The 13,408-nt window shown below is 31.1% G+C and overlaps 1 protein-coding gene and 1 long non-coding RNA gene across 8 annotated transcripts in view; one reads left to right on the top strand and one right to left on the bottom strand.

Moving 5' to 3' along the window:
• The window catches only part of LOC147836541 (uncharacterized), a 73,890-nt gene extending 72,215 nt beyond the window's left edge, over nucleotides 1-1,675 (bottom strand). For all 4 annotated transcript variants that reach the window (XR_015494375.1, XR_015494374.1, XR_015494372.1 and 1 more), the window contains exons 1-2: nucleotides 1,635-1,675; nucleotides 1,372-1,423 (exon numbers count right to left, since the gene is read on the bottom strand). This is a non-coding gene — a long non-coding RNA (uncharacterized LOC147836541). The remainder of the gene's footprint in view (nucleotides 1-1,371; nucleotides 1,424-1,634) is intronic.
• cbfa2t2 (CBFA2/RUNX1 partner transcriptional co-repressor 2) overlaps nucleotides 1-13,408 on the top strand; it is a 101,023-nt gene that overhangs the window by 55,737 nt on the left and 31,878 nt on the right.

Raw genomic sequence — 13,408 nt, 5'->3', positions numbered from 1 at the left:
ATTGCCACTTGTGTGACTTTGGTAAATCAAATATAATAGTTTGAAAACAATGACAGATGCATTTGAGTATTTCTAAAGCACTGTAAAATACAAGCCTACACAAAAAACACAGAAAAGGTTTCAGTATTTTGGTGAAAACCTAATTTTTTCATGGCAAGGTTAACATTTCCATGGAATTGCTCATATCTATGTAAAAATTGATTTAGATAATGCTTACACTACACTAATAATATGAGAGTATGTGATTGGCCAAGGACAGAAAAGAAGTAAATAACCAATATTCAAGTTTACAGATATCTGTTTTCCATGACTTTTCCAAAACTTTGTGGGTTTTTTCTGTTTTTTTCAAAACTTTTCCAGGCCTGGAAAATGGCATGTCAAAATTCAATGACTTTTCCAGGTTTCACATGTCAATATAGTCAAATACACAGCTGTTTGACACTCTTTGCACCTACTGAAAAAGTCCGGACCACAGACACCTGCATCGCGAAATGCGGAGGTTTTTTTCTTCCATTCAGTTCGCGGTATGAACTTCCATTAAAACAACACTCTTCCAGCAGTTCATAGTTGCATCCAATATCTCACTCACGGGGCGGCATGCAGAAAATGTTCCCGAATTGAAGTAAAAGTGCCAAACTGCAGTTTAAGTTGACAAATTAATAATGAGACACCCGAAAACATGAAACTCTAGAGGAAATGAGGATAGCGTGGTGATGCAATGATGTTCATTGAATTACGTGCAATAACATGTAAAACGAGATCATGAAACATTCAAAAAGCAACTCATGTAAATACACATAAGACAATCATATTATTGTCTTAATTAGATGTAAAGTTAAAATGTAAAATGGCTAAGGTCAGTATTATTAGCCCATTTAAGTAATAATTTTTTAGATTAAACCACTGTTTAAAATGACTGCCTAATTACCCTAACTTTAACCTAGTTGAGCCTTTAAATTGCACTAAGCTGAATACTAGCATCTTACAAAATAACTAATAATTTCCCCCATATCCAAATTTCAGCATATACAAACAAAAACACCTTTATTATATCAAAAAATAATAAAATTAATAATTATAGTTGTTTTAAATCAACTTGAAAAATATTCATTATTAAAACAGTTTTATATTATATTAATTATGCCACTTACATTATTATCTTTGTGACCCTATAGTATTTCTCTTGTGAATTTTACCAATTTCAATATACAAAACATAACACCACACTTTAAATGAATTATATGAATGACAAATCAAGAATGAAGAAGATCCTCAATGAAATACAATACAATTAACCACATAAACAAGGGAGATATTGCCACCCAATGGAGACCTTTAGCAACTCATTCTGAATAACATTTAACAACATACCTGTAAAAATGAAGACAGTGTGTAGTTTCGCTGGTTCTTTAATAGACCATAGCTGTATAAACACATGACAGCACACAAACTCACAATCAGTCGTCATTATAAAAACATAATATAACTCAGGATTGAGCTACACACTCGACGCCAAACACAACTCAACAGTATCCTAATAAATTCATTGAAACATTCAGTGACAATAAAGCACATATTTGTGTGTTTAGACTCTTAAAAATGGCAATTTTCTGACTGAGAGAAATGAAACTCACCAACAAGACTCCATTAACTCACGCACCCTCTAGATGGCGCTGTCCATAAGCCATACTTTAACAAATTTATTTACTTTATTACATTAGCTTTGCGTTTAATAAAAAAATTAATAAACCATTACGACTCAGAGCAGTGTTTTGTGTCTAATGTGTATGTTTTATGGCAACTAGCCGTGAAATAAGAGGGATAAAGTACACCCAGGATGGTTGTTTTCGCGGACAAAATAAAAGTCCGTCATTTCATAATATGATCTATCGTTTATATCGTGGTGTCGCAAAATACATTGTTTATGGTAATAATTGTTCATAATTTATGCTATGAACGCAATATTACATGCCAGAAACATAAATAACAGCATCCTGGGGAAGTTGTGATAATAATATTAATACATCCAGGATGGTTGTTTTCGCAGACAAAATAAAAGTCTGTCATTTCATAATATGCTCTATCGTTTACATCATGGTGCAGCAAAATACATTGTTTACGGGAATAATTTTTCATAATTCATATGTGTGCAATATTACACGCCAGAAACATGAATAACAGCATCCTGACAAAGTAATAATAATAATAATAATAATAATAATAATCTTAATATTAATATATTTTATTCTTAAACTGTCTTTCTTGGACTCAATGGGCTACAACAGTAGAAACAAAAAGAGAAGAAAGAATATAAAACATCACATGACAGCATTATAATCAAAGTAATCTAAATTTGTACATTATTTAGCGATATTTAATGATAGGCCTGTAATCAATAGCATTAACTAAATGTTTATTGTATGTTTCTACATTCTTAATCAATCATTTGCCTAAAACAAGTGTGAAATATGATCACATATGAACGTGTAAATTTCTACTTAAATGCTTATATCAAGAAGCAGTTCCGAGATGAGCAAAGATATTGTCAAGAAATATACCAAAATTAATTATACTAGTTTTTTTTTTTTCTTTAAAAAAGCTAATTAATCCTGCTAAAAAAGTCTAAAGATGAGTACATTCAAATTAATATGTAGAAAAAAATGTGGGAAAATATTAAAATATTATACCAAATTATAATAAACAGGAATAATCAAGAGAAATAAAATAATTTTGATTTTATTTGATGTTGTTGCAAAAACTCTTATTTTTAATGTATTTAGCTGTTCAATAAAACTATTTAGTTTAAATGCTCCAAAATATCAATGAGAAATGGTTTAAAATATATTCATATATATTGAATAAATTGAATATTCATATTTAAAGGGGGTGTATTCATTTACACTGAGTACTAAATACTAAACCCTTGGTTATCAGGACATGAGATGACTAATGTCTGGATGTAAGGTTTGTTTCATCACACAGCTCTAGTGTCAGTTTAAGTGAAGTTTAAGAGTCGTACACTGCATGATGATGAGCTGCGGGTCGAGTATTAATTGAAAAGATGAGAGGACTGAACATGTGTCATTTTCTCAGACGTTATCATGCATGAGGCCTCGACCTGTTGCACGCGCTGCGAGAGAGCAGCAGATGTGTGTGTGTGTGTGTGTGTGTGGACTGATAGGCACCAGGTGCAGCTTTTGTTTTGCCTTCTTTTCTTTAACTCTCCCTCTGCCTCCTCCTTCTCCTTCTGTCAAAACTGCTATTTTCTTCTTTTTCTCTGCCTGCAGGAACTTTTTAGTGCTGTTTCAGAGCTCAGGAGACTTAATGAGGAGTTTTATCAGTTACGTTTCTTACGCTTTTATCACAAGTTTGTCCTGAAATGCTAAAAATAGTGTAAATGTGGAGCTGCGATATTAATGCTGAAAGCAGCTCGAATCATTTGATTTCATGTACAGATTTGATATCATGTTGTTTGTTTGTTTTTTGGTTGATTATGCATTTTTTTGGTAATTGCATTTAGCATTATTTTTGCAACCAACCAGAACAGATTTGTATATTTGCATTATTAATATTAAATTTATTCTTGGCAGAATTTAGTATAGTAATAATTTCAATTTTGGTTGATTATGCATTGTTTGGTAATTGCATTTAGCATTATTTTGCTTTTTTTTTTCAACCAATCAGAACAGATTATTATATTTGCAATATTAATACTGAGTTTATTTTATTTTTGGCAGAATTTAATATAGTTATAGTTTTACTGACTTACTATCACAGAATAGTGCAATAGCTCACAATTGTTACATTTATTCAGAGAACTGTGACGTTTTTAAACGTAAAAAGACACTTTTTGTAGTTCCGAAAGTTTTTAATTACAAGATGTAAACTTGAATATTGAAAAATAATTTCTCAGGATTACAAATTATAAGTATATATTGCATATATTATAAGTATTGACTGAAGAGTCTGATAAAAAAGTGTAAACTGGCATAAAATCTGATAAAAATTAGACAAATCTAAATAAATATTATAATATATTAAAATAATATAATATATTAAAATATATTAAAATATATTAATATAATATAATATAATAAAATATATTAAAATAAAATAATATAATATAATATAAAATATTTAAATATATTAAAATATATTAAAATAAAATAATATAATATAATATAATATATTAAAATATATTAAAATAAAATAATATAATATAATATAATATATTAAAATATATTAAAATAAAATAATGTAATATAATATAATATATTAAAATATATTAAAATAAAATAATATAATATAATATAATATAATATAATATAATATAATATAATATAATATATTAAAATATATTAGTATAATATAATATAATATAATATAATATAATATAATATAATATAATATAATATAATATAATATAATATAATACTTTATAATACAGTGACATACTGTCTGGCAACTATTAAGTAAGTAAAGGAAACGTTACAATATAGGCGAAACAGTGGCTCATAGCAAGAAGGTCGTTGGTTTGAGTCCCTGCTATAGCAGTTGGCATTTCTGTGTGGAGTTTGCATGTTCTCCCTGTGTTGGTGCGGGTTTCTGGATAAGTTGATGGTTCATTCCGCTGTGGCAACCCCTGATGAATAAAGGAACTAAGTCGAAGGAAAATGAATGAATGTATTGCTTTGTTGTATTTACTATATATGCTTGTAATTTATTAATTCATGCAAATGCACTGCACAGAAAAAGACATGTTCACCCTAATCTATCTAAATAAATTACATTTTTACAAACAGAGCTATTCAAATCACTTGAAGAAATTATATTCATATCGCTATATATATATATATATATATATATATATATATATATATATATATATACATGTATATATATACAAATATATATATAATTGAGGTCAGAATTATTAGCCCCCCTGTTTATTTTTTCCCCCAATTTCTGTTTAACGGAGAGCAGATTTTTTCAGCACATTTCTAAACATAATAGTTTTAATAACTCATCTGTAATAACTGATTTATTTTATCTTTGCCATGATGACAGTAAATAATATTTGACTGTGCAGCTGTTAGTTATCTTTAGTTATCTAAATAACAAAAAATAACATAATAATATACTACTTCAGCATGCTATTGTCTTGATAATCGAGTAGCATTTATTTAGTATTTAACGTAGAAAAATGTAATTATTCTCTCTTAAATATCTGCATAACACTCATCTCAATCAGTCATTCTGATCCTCTGAGCTAATAAATAGATGCCTGTTGCTTGTATGTAATAATAATAATAATTTCTTTACATTTATATAGCGCTTTTCTGGACACTCAAAGAGCTTTACATTGAGGGGAATCTCCTCATTCACCATCAGTGTGCAACATCCACCTTGATGACGTGACGGCAGCCAAATTGTAGCAGACCGCACACCACACACCAGCTGATTGGTGGAGAGGAGACAGTGATGAAGCCAATTATGATATGGGGATGTGTAGGAGACCATGATGGACAGAGTCCAGTGGGCAAATTTGAGAGTACAACAAATCATTATTTTATAATGCTATTATTTGCTGAAATAAAGAAGGAAAAACTCCATGATGGTGTTATCAAGACTTTCAGAAAGAGGAAAACAAGACTGATAACGGCAGCCAGAAGAGAGAATAGTGATAAATTTACTGTCCAGCCCCTAGGAACTGCATTAGAAACACATTGCGAAATAAACATATAAGGGTAATTCTTCAACTACTTGCACTTTTATGTCCTATCATATATCCAAAAATATATATAATATTGTTCAAATTCCTTTCTTTGTCAAACTAACAATAAAACCTACTTAAACATTTTTTACTAGCTTTCTATTATATATATTTTTCATATTATTCACCATCCTTTTAGGTGTCACAATTATTGTTTTCATCATGTCGCACACCCAGAGTTTTAAACGTCAACAATGAAAATAACACTTTAAATTGATATTTATCTGGTAACTATTAATGTATCTTAAGTAAGCACAAGTGAAATAGGTTAAATATTTAACAATAGACTATTAACAATATTATTTTTTAACAAAAAAACAGCTGTCGCACAGTATCAGTGTCATTTCCACCACAACACTGTAATGTCGCTTTAATAAGTTTGTGCGAGATTATTGATGTGGTTTCTAAAAAGTAATAGTGCCATCTGAGAACATGTTCAAGATGGAGGGAATTAAACTTTTAATCTACAGCACTTGAAGAAAAATCAAGGTAAACATTGCTTGATAAGGAAAGACGTTTATTCTACGTCATTTCCAAACATTTTATTCACAATGTATAAGCTCATGCTCTATTTCAGTGGTTCTCAAACTGTGGTACGTGTACCAGTGGTACGCGGGCTGCCTTCTAGTGGTACGCAGAGTAATCCATTATGTTTTATGTACATGCAACATATGTTTAAAAATTTATCAAAAATGGTTCATATATCAATATGATGACACATAGCCTATATTTATGAAGTCCAAGCAGCATTTCAATGCTTTGATAAATAGGATACTATATGTTAACACTTTAGATTGAAGTACAGGAGATTTTTTTTCTTCTTTTTATTTGCTGAAATAAAGAAGGAAAAACTCCACGATGGTGTTAATGTGTGTGGAAAACAAGACTGATAATGGCAGCCAGAAGAGAGAATAGTGATAAATTTACTGTCCAGCCCCTAGGAACTGCATTAGAAACACATTGCTAAATTAATCTATAAGGGTAATTCTTCAACTAAGGGCACTTTTATGTGCTATCATATATCCAAAAATATATATAATATTGTTCAAATTCCTTTCTTTGTCAAACTAACAATAAAACCTACTTAAACATTTTTTATTAGCTTTCTATTATATATATTTTTCATATTATTCACCATCCTTTTAGGTGTCACAATCACTGTTTTCACCATGTTGCACACCCAGAGTTTTAAACGTCAACAATGAAAATAACATTTTAAATTGATATTTATCTGGTAACTATTAATGTATCTTAATTAAGCACTAGTGAAATAGGTATATTTATTTATATATTTATATTTATATAAATATTTAACAATAGACTATTAACAATATTATTTTTTAACAAAAAAAACAGCTGTCGCACAGTGTCAGTGTCATTTCCACCACAACACTGTAATGTCGCTTTAATAAGTTTGTGCGAGATTATTGATGTGGTTTCTAAAAAGTAATAGTGCCATCTGAGAACATGTTCAAGATGGAGGGAATTAAACTTTTAATCTACAGCACTTGAAGAAAAATCAAGGTAAACATTGCTTGATAAGGAAATACGTTTATTCTACGTCATTTCCAAACATTTTATTCACAATGTATAAGCTCATGCTCTATTTCAGTGGTTCTCAAACTGTGGTACGTGTACCAGTGGTACGCGGGCTGCCTTCTAGTGGTACGCAGAGTAATCCAATATGTTTTATGTACATGCAACATATGTTTAAAAATGTATCAAAAATGGTTCATATATCAATATGATGACACATAGCCTATATTTATAAAGTCCAAGCAGCATTTCAATGCTTTGATAAATAGGATATGTTAACACTTTAGATTGAAGTACAGGAGATTTTTTTCTTCTTTTTATTTGCTGAAATAAAGAAGGAAAAACTCCACGATGGTGTTAATGTGTGTGGAAAACAAGACTGATAACGGCAGCCAGAAGAGAGAATAGTGATAAATTTACTGTCCAGCCCCTAGGAACTGCATTAGAAACACATTGCTAAATAAATATATAAGGGTAATTCTTCAACTACGGGCACTTTTACGTGGTACGCAGAGTAATCCAATATGTTTTATGTACAAGCAACATATATTTAAAAAAATTATCAAAAATGGTTCATATGTCAATATGATGACACATAGCTTATATTTATGAAGTCCAAGCAGCATTTCCAGGCTTTGATGAATTGAATACTATAAGTTAACAGTGTAGATTTAAGTACAGGAGATTTTTAAAAACTTTTTAAGAACAGTAGCCTGTCATTTTTAAGACTTAAAAAGACTTAAAAGCATTTTAATTTAAACATTGACATTTTATTTTGTTTGTTTTTTTTTACACGTGGCACAGCAGTGCTAATGTTTAAACTATTTATAAGGTTTAAACTAGCTGATAATGATAAATATTATTAATAATAGTGATAAATCTGCCACGTTTTTAAGCTGTGCTGTAGCTGCTTGGGCCTACTATGTGACTGCATTTCAATAGTGGTGGTACTTGGAGGGGCAATTTTTTTTCTGAGGTGGTACTTCATGAAAAAAGTTTGAGAACCACTGCTCTATTTAATAATTCAGTTTATTTATTTGTTAATAAGCTCTTAACCAAATTAATATTACATTTTAGAGTGTGGCAGGTGTACAATTCAGCATACAACTCATTTATTTCATTGACAAATGTATAATTATTTTATATATTGTGGAAAGATTGATACAAAAGGTACAAAAATGATCTTTGACAATGTTTGACTGCCATCATTGATTTCATTTTGATATAAGCCGTATATTGAGATGTGGAGGAATTGAAAAAGAATTTTTCTTTTACTCAACTTCACAAGGCTGAAAGTGCCCGAAGTTGAAGAATGGCCTATATATATATATATATATATATATATATATATATATATATATATATATATATATATATATATATATATAAATCCTTGAAAGTTTTTAATATTAAGATTTCTTTTAAAAGTGTATCAACATTTACATAAAATTACCTATATAAATTGTTTGCCTATATAAATATATAGGAAAACTATATATTTATTTATATATATATAAACTATATATATATAAATAAATATAAATAATACTATAAAAAATATATATATATATATATATATATATATATATATATATATATATATATATATATATATATATATATATATATATATATATATATATATATAGGTAATTTTATATAGGTAAACTATTTATATTTATTTATATATATATATGGTTTATATGTATAAATAAATATATAGTTTTCCTATATATTTATATAGGCAAACAATTTATATAGGTAATTTTATGTAAATGTTGATACACTTTTAAAAGAAATCTAAATATTAAAAACTTTCAAGGATTTAAGATGCTGCTGAGCGTTTAACATGTCTTGTGAAAAAGGTCCAGCATCTTTGCAGTGTTGTAAGTCATCATTACACCCATCAGCACTGCTCTGGAGACAGATCTGAGCATCAGAAAGTGTGTGTGAGGAGATGTGTCTGTTTGTGTTTGTGGGACTGGGACACAGGTGACTGTTGGAGACTCCAGCTGTCCGTTTCTCCCCCATCAGCTCCATATGGTGGAGGAACAGAAGGAGACGGAGGGGGAGGCAAACAGAAACATCCGTCCAGCTCTTTCTCTCACACACACACACACACATAATGATCTGATAGCTTAACCCTTTTGTGTCCGCGCTCTGAAGCCTCTCTCTGTGGGTTTGTTTTGCTGATGTGTGGCTGGAGGCGGTGCGGATCTCTCGCCATTGTCTTGCGCTCTTTAAATGATTTCTAAACACTCGGTTTGCCTGCATTGAAGCGCTTTTAATGGAAATTCATATATCATTTTAAACAAAGACAGGCCGGGCTTTTAAATCAACTCTTTGTGCCTGAATGTTTAACGCTTTTTGGGGGAGTAAAGCTCTTTCAGATGGGTTTGGTTTTGAGAGCGTCAGCACATGCATTCACAAGCAAATCAAGCCAGTTTCTACTTTCAGAAGAGGAGGAATCTATTATAGATGTATATTGATGTGCTCGTCAGAAACTTTAAGAAAAGCTGTTTCTGATTACAACTGAGGCGGGAAACGAGATGCAGAACTGCAATCAGAATTTCTGATTAAATTAAGATGATTAAAATCAATAAAGGAGAAATGCATATCATTCATTCATTTTCCCTTGGCTTAATCCCTTTATTTATCAGGGGTCGCCACAGTGGAATGAACCGCCAACTATTTCAGCATATGTTTTATGCAGCGGATGCCCTTCCAGCTGCAACCCAATGCTGGGAAACACCTATACACACTCATTCACACACATACACTATGACTAATTTCATTAATTTTCCTTTGGTTTAGTCCTTTTATTCATCAGGGGTCACCACAGGGGAATGAACCACCAACTAATCCAGCATATGTTTTACTCAGCTGATGCACTTCCGGCTGCAACCCATCCCTGGGAAACACCCATACACACTCATTCACACACTATAACCAGTTTCATTCATTCATTCATTTATATTCCTTTAGCTTAGTCCTTTTATGCGTTAGGGGTCGCCACAGTGGAATGAACCACCAACTTATTCAGCATATGTTTAAGCATAGGATGCCCTTTCACCTGCAACCCAGCTCTGGTAAACACCCATACACACTCATTCACACAAATACACTATGGCAAATGTTCATTCATTTATTATCCTTCGGCTTAGACCCTTTAGTAATCAGGGGTCACCACAGCGGAATGAACCGCCAACTATTTCAGCATATGTTTTACTCAGCGAATGCCCTTCCAGTCGCATCCCATCACTGGGAAACATCCATACACACTCATTCACACACACACACTCATACACTATGGGCAATTTAGTTCATCAGTTCCCTTATAGTGCATGTGTTTGGACTGTGGGGGAAACCGGAGCACCCAGAGGAAACCTGCGCAAATGTAGGGAGAACATGCAAACTCCACACAGAAACGCCAACTGACCCAGCCAAGGCTCGAACCAATGACCTTCCTGCTGGTTCTTGCTTGTTTGCTGCGCCACTGTGCTGCCTACCTCAATAATGTTTGCAAAAAAATTGCATTTTCAGGCTTTCTTCAGGTTTCATCAAGTTAAATTTAATGGTATGGAATGGTATGGAAACCTTATATACCTGCTAGACATGCGGATGATCCAGTCCCATACAGCTGCCATTGCAGCAAATACTTTGTAGTGTGCAATTTTACACAATTGCCCCTAGAAGTCGCCAATGGGAATAAAACAAACACACACACAAGAAATGCACGTACGCCAGACATGAAGTTGGCATAGACCAACGCAAAAAATCTTGTAGTTGTTTTTAGTTTTTTTTTTTTCCTGATAAAGGAATACAATTTTTTGGAATTTGCTGTAGAAATGTCTAACTGCATCTCTTTGCAATAAAATACTTAAATATAAAAATAAGGTTTTACTGAGATGTATTGTTGGTGATAGGATGGATGTTGGCCTGATTGAGTAGCTTTACTTGGACAAAGCAAAATTAAGACCTGTTTAAAATGATTTAAAACACACAACATGTGCAGTTTATTTATAAACAAATTTTCGAGAGGATCACGGGCTTATGATTGATCACATCTGTTCCAACTTTAGCTAATGACTGATTATCCTATCAGACGATCCTTAACTCACTATAAATAACCAGACTTTTCTCATCTCAATATCTTCGTCTTGAAGAAACCCCCCCACCCAACCCTACTTTCCCTCCTTTCAAACTGGCGTCACGGTGGCCAGCGATTAGCTCTGTTGCCTTACAGCAAGAATGCCCCTGGTTTAATTCCTTTCCAAACCAGACTGCATTTCTGTGCGGAGTTTGCTCATTCTCCCTGTGGTCACGTGAGTTTTCCCCGGGTCCTCCTGTTTCCTCCCACAGTTCAAAAACAAGCACTCTAAATAATTAATCCAAATATTTTAGCTAAACTCTGAGTACAACTTTCAGCATCCATATCTGACACTCAGCTACAACAAGCAAGAAGGGGAGTCATCGAGATCTACCAGAGCTCAAACTCCCCTCCCGCCTTGCAACAGGGGGGAGCCCAGGGCTCGGGGATCTTATAAGCTCAGGGCTCTCTCCCAGGACAGCACGCCAAACTAGCTTTATTATCAATCATCAGCTAAGTGTGAACTCTTGAAAATATTTCAGAGAATTCAGCGAATAAAATTTAGTTTTTGAAATTAAAGATGCAGCGGACCCCCTGATTTTCTTACATGCATGTGCATAATAGAAACTAAAAAATGCATATGCGTAATTATGCACAATTGCACAGCTGACATGCACAAATGAAGGCATATAAAAGTCATGTGTGTTCAGTCCTTGTATTTGTCCTTTGCTGTGGATTCAGGGACACATGGCAGGTGTGGAGTCTTTGGTTATTAGTTAGTGAATTGAAAGCATCCTCATCCTCCACCTGAGACTACCACACACACACTAAACACACTTCCCCCAGCAACACACAGCTGTGCTGCGGGTCTGTGTAGAAGAACACACTGCTAGCGCTGATATCTGTGCGAATCAATATTGATCTGCTAACAGCAAACGCTCAGCTCTGTCTGACTGCCACCTGTTATAAGCCAGACTGACTCATAAAGCTTCAATAAAGGGGAAAAACTCATCATCACAGCTGTCCAAAGTTGAGCTGACAGATCTCACAATGTTGTGAATATTTTTTCTTCTGGAGAAAGTCTTATTTGTTTAAAAAAACACCATTTTAAGGTCATTATTATTTTCCCCCTTAAGCAATTTTTGTTTTGGATTGTCTACTGAACAAACCAGTTATACAATGACCTGCCTAATTATCCTAACTTTACCCTAATTACTTAAGCCTTTAAATGTCACTTTAAGCTGAATACTAGTGTTTTGAAGAATATCTAGTCAAATATTATGTGCAGATTAATAAAGAGACTAAGCCGAAAGAAAATGAATGAATGAAAATAATAATAATAAAAATAATAATAATAATAATAATAATTATTATTATTATTAATCATTATAATAATTATTAACAACAACAATAATAATAATTATTAATAATAACAACAATAATAATTAATAACAACAACAATAGCAAAAAATTTATAATAATAACAATAATAATTAATATCAACAACGATAATAATTGATAATAATTAGAATAACAATAATAATTAAAAAATAATATTAATTAATATTAATAATTAATAACGACAATAATAATTGTATTATTAATTATTCTTATTAATAATACAAATTATTATTGTCGTTGTTGTTATTAATTATTATTATTAATTAACATTATTATTAATTGTTATAATAATTAAGAACAGCAATAATAATAATTAATAATACCAACAATGATAATTAATAACAATATTAATAATAATAATAACAATAATAATTAATAACAACAATTATAATAATAAATAATAAGAATAATGAATAATTATAAATAATAATAATAATAACCATAAAGAATAATAACAACAGCAATAATTAATAATAATTATTATTATTAATAATAATAACAATAATCAATAACAACAATAATAATTAATAATAATAAATAATCATAATATTAATAACAATAAATAACAACAATAATAACAATAATAAACAACAACAATAATAATTAAT

This window comes from Danio rerio, chromosome 6, assembly GCF_052040795.2.
Source record: "Danio rerio strain M-AB ecotype USA chromosome 6, GRCz13ab, whole genome shotgun sequence".
Classification (NCBI taxonomy): Eukaryota; Metazoa; Chordata; class Actinopteri; order Cypriniformes; family Danionidae; genus Danio; species Danio rerio.
The sequence above is the reverse complement of the archived record's forward strand: the minus strand, read 5'-3'. Positions and strand labels throughout refer to the sequence as shown.